Source organism: Agelaius phoeniceus, chromosome 1 (genome assembly GCF_051311805.1).
Source record: "Agelaius phoeniceus isolate bAgePho1 chromosome 1, bAgePho1.hap1, whole genome shotgun sequence".
Taxonomy (NCBI): Eukaryota; Metazoa; Chordata; class Aves; order Passeriformes; family Icteridae; genus Agelaius; species Agelaius phoeniceus.
The window spans coordinates 126,858,230-126,883,968 of record NC_135265.1 but is presented as its reverse complement, the minus strand read 5'-3'; the positions used below and the strand labels follow the sequence as shown (position 1 = coordinate 126,883,968).

At 35.6% G+C, this 25,739-nt stretch overlaps 1 protein-coding gene across 8 annotated transcripts in view; it reads right to left on the bottom strand.

Moving 5' to 3' along the window:
• RALYL (RALY RNA binding protein like) overlaps positions 1 to 25,739 on the bottom strand; it is a 374,493-nt gene that overhangs the window by 311,439 nt on the left and 37,315 nt on the right. The window contains exon 3 of one of the 8 annotated variants that reach the window (XM_077186838.1): positions 1,606 to 4,410. The exons of the other annotated variants lie outside the window; for them this stretch is intronic. The gene's annotated coding sequence lies outside the window, so the exon portion shown is untranslated. Of the gene's footprint in view, positions 1 to 1,605; positions 4,411 to 25,739 lie in introns of those variants that run through there. 8 annotated transcript variants of the gene reach the window in all.

Sequence of the window (25,739 nt, the reverse complement as noted above, 5' to 3'; positions counted from 1 at the left end):
CTAATGGGTTTTTCTCAGTTAAAACATTCTTAAGTTAAAGCTTTCACTGAGAGAATTCCTTTAGGTCAAAGAAAGGAGAAACAATGTACTTAACAAATATTAACTGCTGATTAGTTATTACCTGCATTTCAAAAGATTCACAATTTAAGTAGCAATAGTATCACCTTGCAGACCAAAAAACCATAACTTGTGTCCTACAAATATGTGCAGAAATCAAATTGAACATTTTTGTTCTGGGCAGTTTTGAAACCAGTGAGTACAAGTGAAATTCTAATGAATTTGTAAAGAATCTATATAACTGCTCTTCTACTTTAAATATGAAGTCCTAAACTAATCTGATGAAGTGAATAATCTGAGACTCGTGATTTCTGCTGATTAATATGTACATAGAGAACTGTATGAAAGTTTGCCTGGAATATAGTCCATAGGTTAAATTACTCATGCTCCTCAATGCAGTACTATACATCTAACAACAGTCTTCATATTAGTGCGAAGGTCTGTCTCTTTCTACACCCCTTGTTAGTAAGATTATTGTCTCTGGTCACCATTCTTATGGTCTCCCTTCCTTTCAATAGTTATCTGCAAGGTTTGAAGATAACTGAAGGTCTTTTCTGAATCAGAGGAGGGATTTCAGCCAGTGCAGCACAACAAAAGGGCATGCCAAGCCCTGTTGGGGCTTCCCTGGCTGCTATAAAATGCAGTTTTTACCTCTCAAAGGGAGAAAGCAAACTTAAAGTCCTGTCCTTCCACAAAGCAAAGAAACCTAAAAATAAAGGGTGAAAAAGTCTTGCAGATTTATTGTGACGTTTTCACATTTTTTTCCCATTTCTCTTTGCTTGCACAGAAAATGGTCAGCTGAATTCAGAAACCTTTCTAGGTATCTTAAATCTTGAATTAGGAATAGAACTGGGAGACATCTGAGATTTCCAAGTTTTGCCCACTGACTTTTTTCTTTGAAGTAACCTCAAGGCAGGCTGAGAAAGGTCAGGTGATTGATGAAGGGTTTTTTTGCTGTGAAATGCTAAACATTGGTTTCTTTCTTCAAAAACTGTTTTTGCTTCTAAAGGGAGGTTTAATAACAGAAGTAATTAAAAACTGAGCAGACCTATCCATTTGTATGAGGCTATAAACATACCAATAAGCCGGCATTGCATTGTTTTGCCGGTGCTATTTATCGTGTTTGGGTTGCATTTACCTCTAGATAAAAAGGAATTATTAGCCCCAGTAGAAAGGAGATTCTGCTTAATCTCAAGCATAAAGGGAGGTCTAGGGGTTTAATAGAGAAAATGCTCTTACTTGGGAGTGAATGCTGCTCCCAAGACAGTGTTAAGAAAAAATTTTACTTTATGAGTTAACCCCATGAAAGCTCTGTGCTGACAAACAACCAGAAAGCTTAAGGGAAACTATGGCCCTCTTCACTTTAATTAGAAAAAGAGTTAGAATTTAGCTATCCAGGTATATTTATAAAGCCAGTAAGATACACTATTATGGCTTCTAAAGCTATAACAGCATGGATTAAGGTTGTAATACGTTTATTGTACAAACTGCATTTGATGGCAGCTTAATGGCAGGGAGGATGAGAGAACAACATATTAGACAGCACAATAACAAGAAAAAAAGTTTGTATTTACATAATCCTTTAGCTCTACATAGTCATCTGTGATTACTAGTCAAGTCATAATTGTAACAATTTTAAGGAGGAATAAATAAAAGTCATGACTTTCACTGCAAAAAATAGAGAAATGGAGGCAGAGGGATATTATGACCACTGACTTTTATCAACCCAAGTCTCATGCTACCTGAGTGTCCCAGTTAGGACCCCTGTGCATATCTAAGAATAATTTTCTTTACTCATTTCTATAACAATGGTTAATGTATTTTGCCTGACTCTCATACTAAAAGAAATGTCAAGATGAGGAGCAAAATAAACTCTTCTGCTGCTGTGCTCTGCTGTTCCTGAGGGCTGGTGGACTGCCTGCAATTCACACAGTTCTGTTACTATCCTGAGGAGATTCTAGGAGCAAAAAGCCAGAGCTGGTTAAAATTTTCCTTGGGGATTTCTTCTCCTCTAGTGCAACCTTCTTGTCCTCTTTGACCAGTTCTCAAAAATGGTTATGAATAAGTTACTGTCTACACCTTTTTAAGGTGATAGTTTCAGAACTATTTTTTCATTTCACAACAGAATTGCAAGCAATTCCCAGTGCTTTAAGTAACTTGGTGGCAACTCTCCATGGTAAAATATGTCTCTCTTTGTTCATAGAAGAGAATTCCTATTTCAGGAATGAAATTTCCAAAAAATACCAATCAGGAGCATTAAAAAAGATAAAAAAAAAAATTAAAAAATTAAAAATCCATCACTTGTTCAAAAAGGCAGATTTTCTTTATCCATGCAATTACATTCAGGACCAACTTTGTCTTGAATAAAAAGCCAACAATGAAATTTCTACCCCTCTCATTAATCTTTATATCATTCCATCCTTTATTTTGAATTGGGTTGAACAAATTCTCTATCACAAATTCACATATTTCACAGAATAGAAAGAATTCATATATATAGAAATAATTTTTCATCCTCAACATGTAACATGCCAGTCATATTTTGTCACAGAGGTTTCTGCTATTTCTTTTCCAGACCACACAAAAATTCAACACTAAAATATAACAAATAAAAACTATCACAAGTTCAGTAGCTGCATTTATTCTGCCATATAAATTAGTCTGTTTTAAAGGATTTGGAAGATTTTTTTTATTTCTTCTATATTTGTGACCTATGAAAATCACTATTAGCAATACTAGGCAGGAAACTGGTGCCATGAAAACAGCTGCAACATACTGGAAAGAAAAGTTACTGCATAAATCTATAAATGTTGGGCAACATGGTGTCACTATTCCAGTCAGGGAATTTATAAGAAAGCAATTGCTTACCTTTTTTACAAATATTTTTTTAACTTTTCATTTTATGTTTCCAAATTTAAACTTTTAAAAATGTATTTAGTGTTTGAATTCTTTTGCTCCTGTGTAGCTTTTTTTTAATGAAAATTAAGAACAAGAGAGGGAAAGAATGGGATTGGTTGTTAATGGCAGTAATAAAAACAGCCTGTAAAATTCAATAATAAAATTTATTTCAAAGAAAAACACCTAATCAGAATGAATTATCAAGTGGAAAACCCTGGACATTTTTATACAGCACCAAGAGGCACTCTAGTATTCAAAGCAAAAGCAGTTATATGAAGTTGGTAGCCCTGATACATCCATAGGTGAGAATGCCTCACCCTGCTTCTCCATGTCCATGCTATCCAGCAAATTTATGAATTTTTTAAACTGACATGAGAAAATATGACTGCTGTATATTGCATAACTGGGCACCAAAATTCCATATATTATCTTGTTCTTATTTTTTGAATGAAATAATCTTTTGGAAATTTATGACTCAATATGCAAAATGATCCATTCAAATGGTAACATTAAAAAGGAATCTGTAAAAGAAACTTGCTGAGGTTTCTGTGAGTTGCCCTTGAGATTCATCCTCCTGTACTTAATAAATCTGCCACAGGGTGTGTGCATAAGTCCTGTACCCTGCCTGAAGCCACGTTACCTAAGATTCACTGGGCCTGCACAGCATGAGAAATGATAATTGCTACTAAAGATAAGGCTAATGAGCAATGATTCAGTCAGGGGAACAAAGCAGCTCTGCTGCTGCAAATGTTGCCCTTTGGGTATGATTTAGAGGTTTCCTACAGCAGTCGAACAGGAAGAGTCCAGAAATTTTTTACCACTTTGTCACTTCAAACATGGGCTCCCATTTCAGTGGAACCCTGCTTTCAGTTCTAGTTTTCCAGCACCAAAGCCTGGAACCTGGGAAATTGGATGAGCTGGGGAAGCCCTTCAGAAGAGACACTCTCATGTTGTTTAGTGGAAAACCCAAACCTGCCTGGTTTTACCCCAGTGATTTATGGTAGCCACAGGCATAAATATTGATTGGTGATACTCAAAGCTGCTACTCCATTTGCCTTGTGGCTAATGTCAGCCCCTCTCCCTTTCATCCAGTGAAAATTAAACTAGCTTCATGAAGTATAACTGCTTCCATAGGGAGAAAGGAAAAGTACATCCACAATGAAGATATTTTATTAATGCAAAATTATGTTACTATGGCAAATTGCTCTTATTGACTGCATTTTTTGCCTTTCATTAAAAAAAAAAAGTAAAAGTTTTTGGTGCAATTCAGGTGCTTTATTTTCTTGTACAGGTGTATTCATCATGCTGGATCGTGCTTTATTCTCATACTGATTAGAGCAAAAATATGTGGCATAGTTGAGACCTAAGTAAGACTCAGTCATTTCAACCTTTAACCTGAGGTTTGAAGCATTGGTCTGGTGAGATGGCCCAGAACTGTGACTGTTTTCAAGGTATCTGGAATGGAAAATGAGAGTCTGAAATGAGCAGCTCTGAAACGTTCATGTAATTCTTCTGCATTTCATATGAAATTAAACTTCCCAATCAATTGTTTGGGGTCTCTTGTAAATTTCCTAAACAACAGAAATTTCCTAACAACATTTTTATAAGCATCACTACATTCTCCCAATTTATTTTTGGCTTGCAAGAAGCTTTTGTTTAAATGGGTCATTCATAAAAATCTATCACTGTAAATAAAAAATGTTGCACACATATTTTCCTCACATAAAAATCAGAGGTCACTTAACATTAGATTTGAGCTCACTCTTATATTTGAAATGCTATGTTGAACTTGAAGAATTATTTGCTGTTTGCTTTTTTAAATCCAAATGAAGTCCACAAACATTATCTGTTTTACATTCAAGTAAAAGAATTAAAATCAAGTCACTAGATCTCTATTAAATTGATGAATATATCTTTTAGATGTGAAGATTTCTTAGTTCAGGACAATCTTAAGTCCTCTTTTATCTGTGTCATTGAAGTCTTGAATTTCACATTCTGACACAAGCAGTACTTTATATAAATCTCCATATGTAAAGGGAAGGATTCAGCTCAAGAATGAAGACACTTAAATTAGGTGACTACATATAGGTTCTTGTTTATGTCCTATGTGTCTAAGTAGCTATTAAACACAGACAGCAAAGCCTACACTTATACTCACATCAACATACAGCAGACATACATTTTGTCAACAACTGACCACCACTAGGTATAATGATGGTTTAGACAAATGTTTTTTATGTGGGCAACTTCTAGAAGATTAATTTAGTTACACATAGGTATATAGTACCATCAGAGATATCCTGGAGTATCCCTCTGGTATACCAGTCCTGTTCCAGAAAGGTGCAGCTCCCTCATAGCTCCAAATGCTGGCAGCACGATGCCTATGCTCAGGGAAATACATTAAATCCTCTATGCAGATATTATGACTTCAGTATTTTAATCTATGCAGTGAAACTCACCTTTATTTAGGCTAAATTTCTACTCCTCAAATTGTTCTCCATATGCTGCTTTCCTGCAGGTTTCTTCCCTGAAAGATTTCTCTACTTTTACAGGCTGGTTAAGTGCTGAAGGCTGACATAAAACATATTAAATATATAGCTGCTAATAATTTTCTCAGATAGACCAGTGCCCTCAGCCTGAAAGTGTGATTATAAAAAAGCACTAACCTTCTGATGTCCATCAGACTAACACATTTGTTTCCCTTTGGTGTTTTCACCTCTGCAATTATTCCTGGGGACAGAGGGAGATACTATACCCTTCTGAATTCTTACACTGCCTTATTTTTTCTCTTTTTGACCTAAGTCCTCTGGGTCATTTGAGATAAACCCATGACATTAGCACAACTGACTACATGGTACTACATCCAGGCCTTTCGAAAAGTTACAAGTAGGAGGAAAACACAATGTACTTCCTTGGAAGATGAGTGAGTTTCAGTTTTCGGCATATTTTGCTGCAAAGTTCTGTATTTAGGATACTGTGCTTTGGTTTTTTTTGGTTTTTTTTTTAATTTATTATTTCCTATTCTTATTGTTGTCTTACATATTGATACGGATCATGATGGTTTGTGTCTTTAATAGGAGAGTTTGTAGTTTTAACATTTTTGCTGTAATATCACCAAAATTTATTTCTACTTCCTGAAACAAGGTAGAGAGTTCTATGGGTCTGAAATTCCCAATGGCTATGTATAGTGTTAGAATTCAAAATTCCATTTAGAGGACAGAAAAACACAGGAAATTAGAGTCCTTTTTACTAGTTCTTAAGTATCTCTTAAGCATTTGTTCCCTAATTTGAGGAGTATATTCACTTTCTAATTTTGTATCCTTTAATTTAAATGGGGGGCTGTTCAACAAAAAGCCAAGGTCAGAATTAGAGCAATAATAAGAAATGAGTTTTACTGCTTCTAACACCATTTACTTCCTCCTGTACTACAGAGAATATGACATTATACAGAAAATTTAAAAAATCTCATTCAAACAGGCATTTTCTGCCTTAATGCTTGACTTTGTGTGAATAAGTAACCTTTTACATTGTGAAAAATTTTGTGGTAAATTATCTCTCTAAATAGAGTTTATACAGACTACATGACATGCTACAAAAGCAAAAGCGAAAGAGAGGCAGAGATTGCAACCTTTCTTGTAAAGGGGGAAAAAATTACATATTTGTTATAGCTGTTCATTATCACTGCTGTATTACCAGTGGAGAATGTTGCTATGTATTAAATATTAAAGTCTGAAGATTTTATTTCTATTAATTTAAGATACTGTTGAATTTCTTTCTAAATGTTAATCTTGCCTTCTGTATCTGGAACATATTATCATATTACTTGAAAGATCAGCAGGCATTTTTCTTTTTTTTCTGCATATGCATTGTTGTATCTGCCAGTCTGAGTCTCCTGTGCTTAAGGAGAGGGTTTTTCAGCACACATACTTTTGAGTTACAGAATCCAGGCTAACATATAATGCACTTGTGGGACACTACCACAAGATAATATAAACAACAAATGCCTAGTATGATTATAAAGAAAACTAGAATTTCACAATTCAAAATGAAACTGAACCTTCAGCTGTAGTAGGGTTTTGAGAGCAGTTCTCTTTACAGGCAGCCTGGCTCTTCAAAGTCTCTTGACCCCCACATCAGAACAATTTCTTAAGCTGAGGTAAAACACTTAAGAAAATCAAGGCAGATGTACAGTCATATTACAGTTATCCAAGCACTCACAGATGAAATCAGATACATACTAGGACAGAAGGGGCAACTGAAATGGGTTGAACACAAGTGGGAATTACAAATATAATCAGATAGTTTTAAGCATTTACCGAGCAGTTTCACTTTTGTCTAACTAATTTCAAAAATTAAGTCTCTGAAAACCTGTAATCTAAATATTGTGTGACTGAATATAGGAATCTGTATTTAGAGCAGTCTTCAAACCTTGAGTGCTGCTTCTCAGTTACACAAGAACCGTAATTAATCTGGTTTCAACATGAAAACCATCATAAAGGCCTACAGCTTTCACATACCCCACATAGATGTAGCCAAAAAGCACACTTCCCCTGGCTCCCACAAAATCCATCAAAAGCAAATTTGTGTGTTTTAAAAGACAGAGGTATTAAATTCCTCAATAACAAACAAATAAAATAACCCAGCAGCAATATGGGCATAATAATTATTTTTCCCAAGCACATATGGCCAGTCCTTAGATAGGATGAGGTATGTATGAATCCCCTGCCAGTACTGGGCCAATATTTAGGCCACCTTTCCTGTGAAAGTTTGGATCAGGTCTTTGGATGTCCTTCCAACTTAAGCTATGCTATGCTGTGATATGCTATTTCATTTAATTCTATTTTATTCTGTTCTGTAATTATAGTTCATTACTTTCTGTCAAAAGTTATTTAAAAAATGCAATAGTTGTACTTTTTCTCAGCTGCAGTTCCTGAATTCAGAGAGTGCCTACCAAAAATTCTGAATGAGGCCTAGGAGAGAAATGAATTGTAAGACATATTCTTCTACCTTGGCATCTGTCCCAGTGGGAAGCCCCATGAAACAGGGAGCATTTCTCATGTCATGGATGATTTCTCTCATGCCTTTCTATGAGACACCTAACCAGGAGAAGCTGTGAAACCTGCAGCTCTCCATCATTAACATCCAGTGTCCTGTACTGGCTGGAGTCTGCTGCTCTTAATGCCCTCTTTGGCTCTATTCAGCCCTGCTTAACTCTTCCCAAACACTGCCTAGGGAACATTTACTCAGCACATTACAGTTTTGTGCACCAGACCTCACCTCAGTCACTCAGCCCACGCCTGCTTGGTAAGCTGTGCACCTTCAGCACTTGGCTGAATTGCAAATGTCCTGCTCCCAGAGCTGCCAGGCTGTGCCATGGCCCAGTGCACAGAGCCCAGCGCGCGCTTCCCTTCTGACACACAGGTGCACAGAGGATGCCTGTACAGAGCCAAGCCACACAGGGGCCCTGAGCTGTCCTCACATTTCATACTTAGACCCAGCCTTAGGGATTTAGAAAACAATGACCATCAGGATCCATTTCATGTCCTTTCCTTTGTTTTACTACCATTCATTTCCTCCAAGAATAAGCCAGAGCTATGACTTTTTCTTGGGTAACAATGCCTCATATCTTATGCTCTTTTAGCAAAATATTTCTGAAAGTTATGGCAGCAGAGCCTGGAGCCTGAGGAATTGAAACCATAAACAAAAAATAATAAAAAATGACATGACTGCTGTTTCTAAAATATAAGAACAGAACCTTAAGTATCCTAAACCTTAGAAAGTTATTTCAGGTATTATTCCTTTTATATTTTACAGCATCAGTTAAATGGCAAGAAATCATTTCCAGGAAAGGTGGGTGTTTTTCCCTGAAGAGTGCATTTCAATATCCAAGAAATTTCAAATAGCTTCAAATTTTGAATTCTATTCATTAAATCCATTATTTTTCAACCATAACCTTAATGAGAGCTCAGATTATAATGGTGTCTATAGTATGCTGTGATGCTGGGAACATAATTATAAAAGGACAAGTACACTCCCTCTCTGGGTCAGAATTTTAATAAATGATTTAAACAAAACCATATTCATTTCCATGATAGATGTTCTCCTTCCTCTACCTTAAACTCCAGAAATTAAATATAAAATAATCAGTTTACTGAAATTATCCTATGTAAAACTGAAAAATATTAATTGCTACCAAACTAAGTCAAGTATTTTATAAAGTCTTGTTTTCTTATAAACAGATTTCCAATAAATTTAACAGACTACTTAATTCTCAACACAAGATCACTCTAGAGAAGGGAAAGAGTGACAAAATAAAGTTGACTTTTACTGTGGTTTTAGCTAGCTGTAAAATGATAATATTACCTCTCTACAGAGGGTAGTAAGCAGCTTCCACTGGTGTCCTAAGTGAGGGTAAACATTTTATACTACAGCCATTGCCAAGACAATGTAGAAGAATAGAGTAACACAGTAGAAGTAACAGGGATTTCTTCTTAACTAATGTTTTAATCTCATGCATAGAAATATTAAGTCATAAAGATTGAAAACCTGCACTAATATAAAAGTATAGGCTGTGTTTGTGTAATTTTTCAGCTGAATTCTGAACATATTTATTCATGTGTCTAACTTCTAGAAAGCTACTAGAGCACTCTTGAAAATTAAGCACAATCATATTGGTCTGTAAAATGTGTTTGAAATCCAGTACCTGAATACAGTTTGAAGCATAAAACTCTAGCAAAATATAAAAATTTTGCAGTATGTTTGGAATCAATCTTTTTTACAGATTCATAGCTCTGTGAATACAGCATAATTTAATGCAACTCTATGCAAATTCACAGGAACTATTCATTGTCTTTCAGGTAAACATTCTTACTCCAATCCTTTATTACATACTTATTATTACTAATTAGATTCTCTTGAAGTGAATGGTCTTCATTGCTGTGTTATTTTGAAATTGTATTGTTATATATCACCACTAATTCTATGAAAATTATCAATAAAAAATACTTGTTAATTGGTGACCACTCATATTTTTAAAATAATATTGTAAGATGTCATAATGGTGAAGTTGCATTGCCTAACTGTGCTAAACTTCTTTATAAAAAAATAATAATTAGAGAGCTGATACATGTTCAGTAGATATAAGAAGTCACTTTGATGGTATTCAACCATTGCAAATAAGTCTGTGCTATTAATTAAAACTTAATGACCTGAATCTATCTGTTATTGACAAAATGTGGTTTATAATTGCACAGGAATTTAAGTAGCATGGCTAAAATAATGCTAAAAGGGCAAAACCTAAAGAGTTTTCTTACTTGCAGAATTAAGACTTCATAACTGAGCTTGTCCTTTTGATTAATCACAAACCTGGTAAGTTTTCTCTTTGCTTCCTTAAGTTGATCACTTTAGATATTTTGGTAAGTTAATGCACTACAAATATTCTACAGAATTTTGGTCTATACATTGAAGATACAATGGAAAGTGCTTTATAAGTCATTGATTAAATGGTCACCAGGTCATAAATTTCATCTTGATTAGCTTTTCTATCTAGCATATAAAGTCTTTCAGATCTAGTCTTAATGTTTGGAACATAATTCTTGTACATATTAATTATATTGTTTCTATCAAAGAAAACCAGGACACAGTGCCCTTGAAAACAGCTATTTGCCACTACTACAGGTGATAGTATAAAGCTTAAGTCAACCTTTTGTTCTGAGACAAAATTGTTTCCAGTGGCTCCTGCATTCTGCCTGCCCAGCACTTTCAGGATCTGTCCCTAGGATGTGTGAGGAGCCAAACTGAGATGGCACTCTCCTGTGGCCTTCAGCACACTTCAGTTCTGTAAAAAGATATTGCCATATCCCTCTTCCAGCTGCTCCTCTCTCACAGCAGAGACAGGGGAGCTGCTGGTAAGGTTTTCTCACAGCAGGGCAGAGCAGGGCTGGGCAGGGCTGCAGCTTCCCAAGGAGGCTCTGCCTGCTCCATCCCCTGAGCTGCAACCTGGAACAGCTCCGAGCAGCCTAAACCAAGCTCTGAAAATCAGTTTGGATTAAGTGATTAACTGAGCTCTTTTCTTGGTCCTTAAAAATAGAGACTAAATGGGTGCAAATTGGTTCCATTTTCTCTCACCACGGTTTGTTTGGAGGTTTTAGCCTTTTTTAAATTGTTTTATTTGTTGCAATTGTTATTTTTCTTAAAAAGTATTCATCATAATACTGCATCATAATGCACCAACCTTCCTGTATTTTTCCCTCTATTTGTCCTTTAGTTTCAAATGAATAAGTGTAAATGAAAAACATTTCATCTTATTTACTACAAAAATGAAAACCAGTGAAAAAATAGAAAAATTTCACCAAATAAATACATTATAATTATGAGAAAAAAGTTGTGAGTTCTGAGGGTTTTTTCTGCTGTAAGCTATGAAAATAGAGATGCTGAACATCTTGATTTTATCCTGTTTTTTTCTGCAATTAAATTAATAATAGCTGATTTTAATGAAAAAACTGAAAACTAAATAAAAAGGTGTTTAGCCACAAATGTAACTATCAAGATGAAATTTTGTTATAAACAGATTAATTTTAAATTGTATATTGAAATGGATAGATATATACAGATACATAGATACATGATGTTGGTTATAAGAAAATGACAAATACAATGATCCTTTAAAACCTAAGTTTCAGGAAAGTAGATTTACTAGAGCTAGGAGCAACATCTTGATTAACTTTTAACAAAACTGTCAGTACTAAAGGAATAAATACTGATTAATTGCAAAGGTTTTACCATTTTAAACCAGATTTTCCTGTGCAAATTGCAGTCCTGGTGTTAGTACTTGGCCTGCAGTGACTTCTGCTGCAGTCACAGCTGGACATTGGACCTTTTCTTCCTGTTACAGATCTTTTGTTCAGAGTTAAATCAAACTGTTTGTTTGGAGATACCTGAGATTCAGGTACCCATCTACGACTGGTGAAATCATTATTGCTTGTGGTGCATGCCTTTTAAAATATTTCTAGTGAAAGTAATGTGGCAATACCAAATAGTATTTTAGGGCTAGATTTCTGTGGTAGTCCCACCCTTGAGGGAGAACTGGCTGACAGGGGTAAGTGATTCCAGCTGGCTCTTGACTCATTTCCTCACCTTCTACACGTCTAGATTTCACAAATTTTGAGCAGAGATTGGCCTGATTTATTACTGATTTTGATTGAGAATAAAATCCATACAACTCTTCAGGTCCTACACAACACAAAAACCCAAGAAAGTTTGTAAAAAATTCCAGCAAGGCCAAAACTAATCTTGTGAATTTCAGCACAAGAAAAAATGAAAAGAAAAAAATTTCTAGCCATAACTAGAACAGTGATCAAAAGACACCCACTAGAACATATACTTTTTATGCAGTCAGCAGAAAAAGTTGTAAAATTGTTGCAAATTTATTTTTGGTCTTTTAAATATGTCCAAGAAATTCCATTTTATACGTGCTTTAATTTATTGTTGGTTTTATGCTTTTTTTTGCTGTTCTTCTAGAAAACAATAACTTGAAACTTTGTAACACCAAAGTACTCATAAAATAAGTTTTTTTCCCATTTTCTTCAAGAATGAAATTAAGAAGATGATGAAAAACACACATTAAAACTGTTCCTTCACCTTTATTAGAAACATAAAATTCTGTCATTCACTGCTCTAAGAAGTCAAGAGAAAATTCTATTAGGTATTGGTGCTTTATGACAAGATAATAAATTATTATATAATAATTCTAAGAGAAGACAATGCATATGTAAGGGTATATGGGAAAAATATAATTAATATGTTAATAACTAAGCACCCTCACTAAATTTATACACAGTGGGAGTAAATATAAAGCTACTGTAAATATCTGGTGATTTTATTTATGTCAGCATTTTCCAGTTATCCAGTTAGAAGGTATTCCCTCAAGATAGTCAATAAATGCAAAAGTATCTGTACAATAACACCTCCTTATACCTGCCAGTTTTATTCCTATAATGTTTCTGTTATAATCCATACAGTGTAAGTAATTTCTTGTTAAGTAAATATAAAATGAAAAAGAACATTTTCTATTGTATAATCTGGTCAGTCATATTTAACCTTGAAAAGTTACTCAACTTCTGCTTAAGCCTTCTTAAAGATATTGATTCCTAGTTTTGAGCTCCTTTCCTCAAAACATATTAGAAATTTGAGAAGAGAGGGATGGTGGAGCATTCCTAATACTTTGGGAGTATTAAACATTTCCAAGTCATTAAATGAAAGTGATGAATCAATACATGTTCTGGCATTGCTCATTAACACGTCACTGAAGTTGAGATTTATCCCATGTTGTATGACCTAGAAGAGAAATATCCTTCATAAATAATTAATTGAAAGACCTATGATATTGGATTGCTAATCTGCAAGTAACAGTTATTCTCAGCAAAATATTTTTTAATTAGGTCAGAAATGAAAACTGAACCTGCTGGCCAAAGTGACCTATTTTTCCCTGTAACCACTGTGGAGTTCCTTTCTCTTTTTTGGCATGTAGTCTCAATTAATTGTTTTAATGACACAGTTAATTTTGCTTCTATCTGCATGCATATTCATGTGCTGAAAAAATGAGATGCTGGAACAGAAGAGAGGCTACTTAATCTCTCTGCAGGTCTGGATATTTGAAATCACTCCTATGGCAGGTAGCTCCAGGAACTTTTAGCACAGAACAAGGGTCATTCTTGGGTCTTTTAAAAAAAAAAATTCAGCATTTATTAAGTCTTTTAAATTAAAAATCCTGACTGCTGACAGGAAGCTCAAAATGTGCAAAAAATCTAGGTAAGGTGTTCAGCTTAGTGATGTTAATTTTGCCATTCCCAGAAGCTCAGAGGAAGAAATTACTGCTAATTGGCATCATCTGCTAGCTCTGGAGGGTGGGTTCCAAACACCTTTACACTGTTTTTAAATATTTTTTTTTTTATTTTTATACCAAGCATTTAACTGACTACAACTACTTATAAAAATCCCATTGGGAGAAATCTCTGCCACAAAGAGAAATCATTCAAGTATTTATAACATTTCCCAGCTCAAATGTGAGATGAAATTTGGCATTAACACCAGGAAGAAGTCTAGTCAGAGCACACTGCAAACAAGAAATATCCAAAGGTCTTCCATAAAAATGTGGGGTCCTTTTAAAATAGTTTAAACTGTGGCCATGGAACAGGTCAAAAACTTGCAGCACTCATTATAAAAAAAAAAAAAATCTTGGGGCACTCATTATAATTCAGTCACAGTTCACTTTGCCAGAACTCTGGTCTGTGTCTCAGAAAGTTGGCAAGGCTCAGAGAGACCACTGCTCCATTACAGGAAACCATAGCAGGCTTCAGAAAATTTGGTTTGGGTATACAATCACTGAGTGTCTGGATTATTAATAAACTAATAAACTATATGTTTATTTCCACTTCACCAAGGGAAGGAAAACTGTGTTCTGCAGTTACCAATTCAAGATTGGATAGAATGCATGAAAGGGGGAAAAATTCATTAAATTTCAAAGTCAGAGGTACCCTGTATAATGAAATCAAAATGTTCTGTAAAGTCAGACTTATTGTACTGAAATAATTCTGCTTTCCCTTTAACAGTTTCCCTGCCAAATAAAACCAATAAACCAGTAAAATATCATGAAACTTTTTTATCCAATTCTTAAGCAGAAATGTCAACTATAGAAGGTAAAAAAGTCTTGAAATTTGTAGAAAACAAAATGAGTTTCCCAGTTATGACTGTCTTATATACATAACATCTCTGTTAGTGGTCATATGAATTTGAAGAGTTTAATGCCCAAAATATCAAATGTTTCTTCCTGGCTTGCAAAAAAGGACATTTTATTCACTCTGAGCTCTGTAAGAGAGAGGATGTTAAAATTATGGCCTTGAGTATCTTCTTTTCCTTTCACATCTAACTCCAATTTGTGATTTCCATACTGTCTCCCTTGGAACATGGATGGTGACTTCCAAGAAACACAAAGCGTTCTTTACATGCAGCAATTTTCATGTTATTTTTTGAGAGACATTTAGGGAAATCAGAGATATAGCATATTTTTTATCACCATCTTTGTTGCTAAGTCTTTAGAAAAATCCCACTTTAGCTGATTTTTCCTAGAGTGGTAAATGTATTTCTTGAATATTTATTTCAAAACAATCTGGTTTCACTAATCCAAAATAATTTTCTCATTTTATGCACAGTTCTTACAAATTGAATATAAATTATGGGATAAAAAAAATCCAATTACTTTGAGAAATATAGTTTTGAGATATATAATTGTCCAAGTGATGACAAACAATTATGTTAGTTAATTATCATTCTGTTCCTTCTGATTATTCCTGCCCATTTCAGAGCTCATTCTTACTCTCCTTCTACGTGATCCATTGTAATTTTCTTTCTTGGCCCTCATAGACAGCAGAAAAGGAGTCCTAAGGCAGCACAAACCATTTGTTGTTGAGCTTGAGTGGATGAGTTGTTTTCAGATACTCTACCTATGTGTCTGTCTAAGAACCACAGGAAAACAGCATCTGACATCATCACACAATTCCTTCATGAATTACAGATCACTTCATGAAAGATGGCATGATACTTCCATTCAAAAATATGCCCTAGAATATTTATTAAGTTCTATAATTCATGAAGCTTTTGGAACCAATAGTTCTCTTCTTCCAGAGAAATAACAAGGGGGGAATTTATTCAACACTGACAAGTTTTTCCAGTTCATATTGTCATGTCTTTATCATTTCAATGAGTCACTCTTCACCTCACCAGTAGTAGCTTTGCAATTCTTTATCTAATATTTTGTTAAATGGATCTCACTTGGCAAGACCGATTTTTCTTTCTCTTTCTGTGTGAGATGGTTTCTCCTGTGTGAACATGAAGAATACATCTGTTAAGGCTCACAACCAATAGGAAAGTTTTGGGGGCCAAAGGCCTGTGAACTCTTTCAGTGTAAATACCATTTAGATCCATCATTGTGCATTAAGAACCTCAGGATAAGCTTCAGGGTTTTCCCTAGTTCTACACCTTCAGTGTTAAAGTCTTGTGATTTGCCTTTATAATGGGCCAAAAGAGATTAAATGCATCAGGATGCCCAGGAGCCTGCTGTCTTTGAGCAGGTGTGACCTGAGCTTGTGACCATGGAGAAATAAATCTGTCTTACTGCCCAGTGGGTGCAAGAAGAATCCAAATGCAGCCTCTATTTGGAGAAGGTCTCTACAGATTTTGCTCTGGAAAGATCTGTAGTACCCTTTTAGAGGTGAGTCAACACCTGGCACTTGTCCTGTGTGATCAGCTCTAAGGGGGAAAGACATCTGCAACTCACCTGCACTTACAATTATATTGATATCAAAGATTTTAAAAAATAAAATATAAATAATAAATTTATATTATTTCTGAGCTATTCAAGAATTCAATGAACTCTCTTGTCTCTCTCCAGGTATTTCTGCAGGCATTCCATATCCTTATTCTTTATACAATATGCATCTCACATGATAAAAAAGCAAATTCAAATGAATTAAACATAGCAACAGAAAGAATTTGGAATCTACTACTTATCAAAAATTCTGCCCTTCCATAAAAGGTTAAAAATCTCAGTTGCTAATATGACAAATGGGAATTAGTTCTGATCTGGCTCCTGTTTGAAGGTGTTTAACATGATTTCATGTTATTTTAGCATATGCTCAGGCATATAAGATGTATTAAATTCACACATATTTTTCCTTCATCTTAATTTACCTCTTCTAAAATCATATCAGTGTTGCTTTCATTTTCAGAGTTTTAGATAGTTGTGCTTGTGAGGTAGGAAAAATATGCTATTTTTGCATGCATATTAAAATTAAGAATGACACAAGTTGATATGAAGAAGACAGAATGTAACTATGTAAAGATGCTTGTAGGAAGAAGTGTTGTCACTTTTGTATTCTTTCACTGTCACAGCCACAACAATTTTACTATATAACAAGCTTTCAGAAAGGTTGCTTTACTATAAACTCATATAACCTTAATTTTGTTAATGTGGATGACTGTAATACATATGCTGATTTTGCTAAAAATCTTTGGCAAGGACATTGATTTCTACAAAGGGTTTCATTGTACAATGATGGTTTTATCATCATATAGAAAATTATTTTCAATTAAATACTTGCCACAGGTGGGAACAGGCAGCATTACAATTCCTGCTAAAACTGCAATGGTTTAACTTACTGGGAGAAGACATTTCTGCAAAATAACCTTTCCAACAAAGTGCAATGGAGCACTCAGGGACATGTTCTTATGCCTGTGTGTTGAGACCTTCTAGAAAAGGGCTTGAGACTGATTCAGCTACAAGTAACTTAATACATAAGACCTTGGCATGATCTTCACAAAGATTTTCTGGGCAGAAACACAACTGTCTGGGGGAGCATTTCCATAGCATCACACACACATAATGCTTTCCACTACATGGTTCTTCCTTCTCTTCTTACCAACAGAAATGGACCCGCAGGTGCAGTTAAATAATGAACAATCATCTTCCATGGTTGTAGCTGATCCAGGTCTCCAACAACAGAGCTCAAAACATGTTTGTATAATGTGCTTTAAGTGCTTAGATAATTTTAATATCTTTGATGGAGTCAGTGAAATGCTTATTATCTGGGTAGTGTTCCATTTACACTAAATATACATCTGAATATAACCATTTGTTGTAGTATCTTAGTAGCACAGTAATAGAGATAAAGAAATTTGTATCACTAAATTTATATGCTACTACCTTATAAAGTAATATACATAAAAATAAACCTGAGGCAGAAAACAAAGCATAGTGCTGTACTTGATCAATGACATTTATCAAAAATTCATTAAGCAACAAGGTAGGCATATAATTGTATTTTCACACACAGATCTTCAGATGCAAGCAAGAAAAAGGCTCACTGTGAAAACCAGTTACTGAAAACCAGTCGGAAGTCTTTAATCCCCAACACCACAAAGTAGACCTGAGTTTCCAGTCCCAACAAAGCATGTGACAAGGGCAGGGGAGACCTTTTGCCCTGTAAAGATCCAGGGGTGAATGGAGATGAGGGATAGAAAATAGCATGTGGTGGTGGGTGGTTGTGGTAGCGTGAAAGACTGGATCAACATAAATACATGCCTGGAGAGATAATTCAGGTTGCCTGAGTAACCTTAATTTTCAGGTGTTACATAATTTCTGGGTTCTTTAGTTGTAGCCTTAGGGTTCTTTTGGCACAGTTCAGAGACAGTGCAATTGTTTTTACAAAAAACAATTACCATACAGCCCTGCTGAAAGATGACCCCTTTTGGTATTCAGCAAGGATATTCATGCTAAACCAGTGACAACACTGGTAACACTGTTAGTCTCCAGCTGGTCCTGTCCTTCAGGGAATGAAGGCATACTTAAATTTCTCTGCCATTTCATAAATAAGGGAAAGTAGATACAGTTGAATGATGTAATTAATTTTGATATCTTAAAGAAAAAAATATATTCTATGTTTTTTAAAGATTCTGTGCTAAGTTCTTTGTACCAAGTTCTCTGTCAGTCTTTCCTTCAGCCTGGCCTTCCATGTAGTTCCTCTCCCACTGTAGCTCCTAAGCTCCTGTTCCCTCTGCTGACTCCCGTCTGCCTTTTCCTGCCCATATCTTTACTTCTTTCTCTTATCCCACACAACCCTATATTCATCCCCCTAACATAACTGCCTCTATTCCTCCCCTGCTGGTTTTCAATCTCTTGTAACTTCATTGGGAATATTTCTTTAATTTCTATCTATTTTCTTCCCCTCTTTTTTTTTTTCCTTTATCATAGTTTCCTTGTTCCTGTTCCATCCAGCCATTTCTTTTCTCCCTTTTCTCCCCTTCATCCCTCCTACATGGCAGGAGGATGCAATGCAGAGGGCAGAGTGGGGAGGCAGGGGCTGGGAGAATGGTGGGGAGAACTGAATTTGTATCCTTAAGTTTTCTTGAGTAAGATTTTATTTTAATTTAAATTTTAGCAAAATATCTGAGGGATATATTCAGCATAAAGTATTAGAGCCACAATGGTTTATATTTGGCAATGCTATCAGCAACTGAAAACAGAGGCTCATGATTGAAAGCTTCTGGCAACCTGACTCATTGGCATCAGAACTCTGCCACCTAATACAACATGCTGTTTATTTAACAGTTTCTGTTAAATTAAATTACTTGCCTTTCATCAAGGCAGTTATATTTATATCTATTTTAAATAGCCCTCCAAATGTTTCTTTTAATTCTTTCACATAAATTCTAGTATAAGGAGGTAATGCTGCTTCATTTTCAGGAGTATAATAAGCCTCTTACAGGTTGGTCCAGGTTGAATCTATCATGGAAGAGAAAAAGGCAAGAAGGAATTGATATAACCAGAAATCAAGCCACATTTAATATGTAATGTTTTAGGAAGTACTTAGGAACTCCACAGTGTATGGAGAATGATAATGACAAGGAAGAGGATAGTGCCTTTATTTGTACAAATAGTAAAATACAGGCTTTAAATAAGTCTGATTCTACTGTTATTTATCATATACTCTCCATGTAGAAGAAATAGTGGTCTCAATTAAATAAGTGGAGATAAACAGAAGTAAAACTAAAATCAGACCCCCAAAAATGTAAATGTACACCATAGAAAAAGAAAGATGATCACTGGGACAGTGCCCAGGTTCTTATTTTGGAAATATCCTACCATGAAAAGTTAACAATGTTTAAGGATTTTAAAATTAGAAGGGTAAAATACCTAACACAATAATTGAGATTTCAGTGATAGTTGAAAAATGGCACATGTTTATATAGAGCAATACTTGCACATTGTGTACTTGAAAAAAAAGGTAAGATTTGGCTGGAACAGCATTACAGTTAACTTGCATTGAGAACAACATCTACATTTTATCAAACTTTTTTCTGATTTCAAATGCAATGTAACTACCTTTCCCACTGTTGCCACAAAGTTAATGATTCACAAAAACATAAGGAGTATGAAGGAAGAATAAAGGAAAAAAAGTTTATTATATAACCTTGCAATAAACTTCCAAATATTTGTAGGGGTTTTTTTCTTAGGTGCATAACATGGGACAGTATAAATGCTTTTTCTTTACACTCCACCAATGTTGTTTGTCTAACTGTGAAGGTTTCACAGACTGAATCCTACTGAAAATAAGTTTAATAGCTCACTGCATAGCTTAATCACTGCATAGCTTCTTTTTCCTAGAATGATTTTTACCTCAAATTTATGAGTTTTTCAATACGTAAAGATTCTCATGTTTATTGTTCTTTAAATAAAGATTCCAAACCAAATTAAATGCTGGAAATTGAAAAGGAGGATAAATGAGAGTAATCATTTTCCAAAACGTGGTTTTAGTAAATTTTCTTCCACTGACCAAAAAGTCATGATACTTGGAATTTAGTTACCCAGTAACTTGAGGGTGAAAACCACAAGGCTGCAGGTCAATGTGTGTTTAAAAATTGTTTCCTAAGAGGGCAATATCTTCTACTTTTCTTCCTCCTTCCCACCAAGATGACCAACACAAGCTTTATGGAAGCCCACATCAGTCATTTACTTCCATCTGCATCCAAGCAGAAAGCTTTAGGTTAACAGCAACATCAGCCCAGCACCAGCCACCAGTCCCAAGCTAAGCAAAGCCCCTGTGTCCTCCTGTGGGCTCTGCTCACTTTTCCAGGAGAAATTACAGTGTTTTCTTTGTGAGTCTGCATATAGGCCAAAGAAGAGGCATTACTGCAGTTGATACACAGGGGAGACTGATTTAGAGTCTGCTCCATTACATGATAAACCCTTGATTCCTGCACTATAGGACAGACTAGATTTATTTGAAGTGCAAAATGGCTCTACATGAGCTTTTCAGGAAGACTCAGCAGAGAATCTCTATCCAGATGAGACTAATAATTAGAGGTAATATGTCTAATACATTAGAGAAAAAGTTCTTTAAGTACATTACAAAGAATAAAGTTATTCTCCATTTTTAAGTAAGGCATTACCAGGAAAATGAAAGCAACTTGCCACAGTCTTTTTATGCTCATTTTAAATCTTTCTTGCAATTATCCTGCTTGATACTTCCATTGCTTATAAGTGATTTTCTAAAAAAAAAACCCAGCCTTTTCTCTTTCAAAAGGAATTATTTATCATGCTAGAGATGCATTGAATATAGATCTACGCTGATAACGAACACAGCAGTGCTGCTGCAAGCTTTCTGTCAAGCATACCTAACATCAGCAATTATTTCTACAGATGGGCTAATTCAGTGATGCTGAGGTGCTATTTTCTTATATTTCATCCCCATCCTATTCCTGTATTGTTCCAAAAGCAGTTCTCTGCCAAAGACATTGAGCTAATTAAAATAATAAAACCCCATTCAGCTGAACCAAAGACAGTACTGAAAATTCTCAAGAGCAAAGGCAAATGAGCTCACTTAAAGATGTTCAGCCTCACCTATCATTTTCCTTGTGCATTTTTACTTGGAATGTCAGTCTCCCATGGAGTCCACTGAAACTTGTGATTTATAGTGTATTTCACTATGTCCACTCACATTGCAAAATACAGTCTTTTTTAACATATCAGATATTTTTCTCTACCATGCTAAACAAAATATTAAGAAAAAAACAAAAGAAGGACAAAAAAGGAAGGTATTTCCTCACAATATATGATCAATCACTTGATTAAAATCAAGCATCCTTTAACCGAGATCCTTTTAGCTGAATGAAACCTTAAATGCAACTTAATTTGACGGCACCATTAGATACTAAGTGACATGCATCTGTATCACAGGCACCCTACACAGCTTACTCTTCTGAGATATTCATCCAACAGTCAAGAGCTGACTGCAGATGAGGCCAAATCTATCCTCTGTGTGCTGTTTCCCAAACTGCAGATGTACTGGGAGACACTTGTAACACACAGACATTTTGTAAATAAATTGGAGACTTAAGTATTTTTAGCATATGTCACAGTTTAAATAACACATTTGTTGAAAATGCTTAAAGGAAAGTAAAATCCAAATAAACTTGCAGTCAAATTTAATTTGAAGGAAATTTTTCTGGTTGAAGAAAATGAAACAAAACTCTATACAAATATATATACTTATTACAAAAAGATGGCTTCAGACATGAAACAATTTCCATTTTTGTAAATTAGCATCATAAATCCTTTTTTTCAGACAGCTGCCCAGAGGAAAAGGACCTGGGAGTGCTGGTCAACAGCAGCTGAACATAAGCCAGTATGAGGCCAGGTGGCCAAAAAGGCCAATGACATCCTGGCCTTTATCAGCAATGGTATGGCCAGCAGGACCAGGGCAGGGATTGTCCCCTGTACTGGGCACTGGTGAGGCCACACCAGTATTTTGTGTATTTTGTCCAGTTCCAGACCCCTCACTACAAAAAAACATTGAGTTGTGGGAGGGTGTCCAGAGAAGGGTAATGAAGCTGACAAATTTCCTTTTAGCAGCTTAGCTGAAATAATTGACACCTAAACTTCTTTTTTTCCCTTCTGTCATGATTTAAGCCCAACTGGCAACTAAGTGCCATGTAGCTGCTCACTCACTTCTCCCATCCCTGGTGGGATAGGGAAGAGAATCACCAAAAACAAAGCAAAACTCATGAGAATAGCTTAATAATTGGAACAAAACAAAATAAGATTAATAATAATAATAATAATAATAATGGTAATTAAAAGGAGAGGGATAAGATAAAACCCAAGAAAAGCAAGCGTTGCACAATGCAATTGCTGACCACCTGCTGACCGATGTCCAGTCAGTCTCCAAGCAGAGAATAATCTCCTTCCACCCAACCCATGGTTTATACCCCGATGTTATATGGTATGAAACATCCCTTTGTCCATCTTAGGTCAGCTGTCTTGGTTGTGCCCCCTTCCACCTTTGGGTACTCCCTCTCACTAACAGAGCACGAGGCACTGGAATGTCCTTGACTTAGTGTAAGCGCTGCTCAGCAACAACCAAAACATCAGTGTATTATCAACATTATTCTCAACCTAAATCCAAAATACAGCACTATACCAGCTATTGAGAAGAAAATTAACATTATCCCAGCCTATAGCAGGATACCTTCCATGGAGCTGCTGGCATGGGTTTGGTTTGTTTGTTTGGTTTGTTGCAACTTCCAAAAATATAGCAGATAAACCCAACAGAAAGCAAAAATGTAATCACCAGTATCAATTTTAATATTTGACATGCAGATTTTTATATCAGTGGCTTATTAACTCCCTGCAAGTGGATTTAGAGTGTGTTTCTACAGGAGACATAGGTGATAGTAAATATTCTGGCAGCAATTTTCCATGCCTGAAAAGGAGTGGACTAGTGTTTGGTTAATAATGCCAGCTCCCAGGGAAGCTGGGGATATGGACTGCATACGAAGTACTAATTTTTTTCAGAGCCAATGAGAAAGCTGGCTTTTAACCGGACTAAATTAGCTCTTTCATGGGAGAGCAACAAACCAGAGCAAATTGCTCAACAGTACCCCTCTTAAAATGTCAAAAGTATTTTGTCAAGCATAATCATTATTTATATCACACAGACTTCCTGCATCTGCTTTTACTCTTATCATGGCCCAAACCAGAAGTATTCACAGAGAGCATCACCTACAAAGAAATAAAGATAAATGGTGCAGTTCACCAAACAGAACATCATGCCACCGGGAACATATTTTGCAGAGCTCTTGGTTTTACTTGTTTTAGATTTCTTGCTATATGTTAAAAATTGAAGTCTAGAGAGCTCCCGAATCTTTCCTGTGGAGGTAGAAATTTTCTTCTTTTTTATCTAAGACAATGAAATAGTCAGGAGAAATCATTATTACAAATCCATAGAGTCATTTATTTTTTCAGATATTCTCCCTATTTATACATCTGCTTTCATTTTGCATGAGGACCCTTTCACATTTCAAAGAAGATTAAATGTTGGAGGAGAGAGGAGAAATTATTTTCTTTTCCTGTTTTTCTATTTAAGTCTGATTTTTGCTTGTGTAAATCAACATCATTATACTGATTTCAACAGAACTTCAATAATTACCCTGTTTGAAAACATAAACCTTTTTGAAAACAAAAAAAAATTCCATAGTTAGAGCCATTATCTGGGAAATTTGAATGCTTTAATTTTATGTTTACTGTACAATTTGTCCATGTGGATATAACACCTTGATTTTTGATTACTTCATCTGTCCATCTTGCTCTCATATCTTTTGATTTTCCTTCTTGCTGAGAAATGTTGAGTATGTTGCAGTAAATGTCTGATAAAAATGCTCCAAAATCCTTGATCACAATCAGCTCCTCAGTTGTCTAATTAGCATTCTATTTCCACTGAGGCTGGGCAGTGCAGTGGAGGTGGCAGGAGGAGGCCTTAGTGGAGAGCTCATTAGTCCCCATTTCCTCATTCGTCCCCAGATGTAATGCTGGCAATCAGTCCTGAGTACAACTGTGCTGTGCTCAGGCCTTCCTTATGGTGCTTCTGTCAGGCATAATTAATCAGTTCTCTTATTGATTGCATTTTCTATATTGGCTTTTAGACCAGGAAAAATGCAGTCAATAAACATCTCTCCTGAATTTTGCCCTGCACCAGGACTTCTTCACCTGTTTCAACACAAAGACCATTCCCAGTGCATTACAAAGGTAAGAAATTCTAGATGTTGAGCATATCATGCTTCCAGAGCTGCCAGGCTGTTCTCCCACCCCCTCCTTGCGTCTGCAGGGCTGTACATGCTCTACTCAGAGAGAGCTCTTTGTCTTGTGTCAAACTCTACAAATGGGAATAGTAACAGGGCTGATATCCAAACTTACCACTAATTGCCTTCTGAAGAAAGAGGACCACTTACAAGAACTTACTTTGTCCCGAATCAAGGTTTATTTTAAAACCAACTCTTGGATAGTAAAATATAAAAAAAAAAAACCACATCTGAGTTTTCTTCTGGTTTTTAAGCTAGCTACTTTTATACTCTGAAAATCATGTTTACATATCTCGTCCTACAACTTGGTGTGCTTCAAAAAGTACTCCATACTCCTGATATTCTCTGCCTGTAGTCATTTTAATCTGATATCTAGTTTTTACAAGTTGTCATACTACTGACACATTTACCTATGTTTTTCACAGGCATAAATTTCAAGCTGTAACTCTGACTACAGCATTTCTTAGCTGTGCCTGCCTTCTATAACTACTCCACAGCATTCCCTTTTACTGAGAACTGGGGGGCAGGGAGGAGAGTGTTGTGACTGTTTGTTGTTGGGTTTGTTTTGAGGTGTTGTTGGGCACTGCAGTGGAAGTGCAAAATTTAAAAGGGAAGTGACTTATCATATTGGATCTGTTGTCTGTGGTGCAAGACAAGGAAAAAGGAATGAGAGGACAAGGAGTAGACCTTTTACTTGCAGCTTGGTTCTTAAAGCATAATGGTTTAATTGGGATGAAGATGAGAGAAGATGAAGATGAGAAGAAGATGAAGGGGACATAGTGACAAAGGAATGCCATGAAGAAGCAGAAAAAGAAGAATCACAAATCTCAGCCTGGTAGTAGAGACCATATCTAAACCCTTAAGATATTCTTTTCTTTTCGATCTGTCATAGATTGCTTGTTCAAACAGATTTTTGGAGTATAATTTAAGAAAGGGAAAAGAATTTGAAAATCACATAACACCTCTGCCTTTAACTAATTACAAGCATACCTTAACTACAATCTTAACTGATTGTATCTAGTCTAAATAATCTAAATATAATCTCATAAATCCTTGCTCATGAATGTGATGCCACACTGATGGGTTGAAAATTG